Genomic DNA, 832 nt, shown 5'->3' with positions numbered 1-832 from the left:
TGTATCAGTGTGGTTAGAAAAGAACAATCCTGTGAAAAACAGCTTCATGCTTTCTCTTTTAATGTCTGACACTTTCGAGGATCATGCGCTCTTTGTACATTGCATAGTAACACACAGCAGGTACAGCAGGACACCAGTTTTAGCCAGCCCAATAAACATTTGCTCCAACTAGAGGCATGGCATTGCATGGTGTCAGCTAGGGTTAAATAAAATATTCTTCCAGTTCTGTAGAGGACTGAGATACAAACAAAAAGATTTTGATACTTCCATGGTTCTTCATTGGCATGGAAACTAGAAAGGAATATTTGTTAGATCTGACTATGGTTGTCTTGTGTGGGAGGTCTTAATATGTATTAGAAACTTGACTATTTTTCCAATCAAGTGTTTCCTCTTACATTTACATATATTTATTTGTAAATACTAATTTTCCTAGCTGGAGCACTTTAAACGAATGCACACTAAACACATTCTACACAGAAAGGGAGCAAATAGCTTAGGGTACCTGTGATGAGGCCTAGAAATGCTCCAGCCTCCATTGTGCTGTTTGGGAGCAATACAAGGTGATCCCTGCTCACCGCTTGTAGGGCTCTTATAGACCAAACTGGTGATCATTTCTCCCAATCTGGGCATCCCACTTCCCTCTGCAACAAATAAATAATAACTGACATAAACGGGCACCTGCGCCAGTAGAAATGGTGATGGAAAGGAGATGCCCCCCCACATACAGACGTGGATTTCCTCAGAGCACAACCAACTTCAGTTTGCAGTCTCATCAGTACACACTTTACTGAGCACAGAAATGCACAGGCAACAGAATTTGTATACTCTGTAA

This window comes from Melanerpes formicivorus, unplaced genomic scaffold, assembly GCF_026170545.1.
Source record: "Melanerpes formicivorus ecotype bairdi unplaced genomic scaffold, bMelFor1.0.p_v2 SCAF_110, whole genome shotgun sequence".
NCBI classification, from domain to species: domain Eukaryota; kingdom Metazoa; phylum Chordata; class Aves; order Piciformes; family Picidae; genus Melanerpes; species Melanerpes formicivorus.
The sequence above is the reverse complement of the archived record's forward strand: the minus strand, read 5'-3'. Positions refer to the sequence as shown.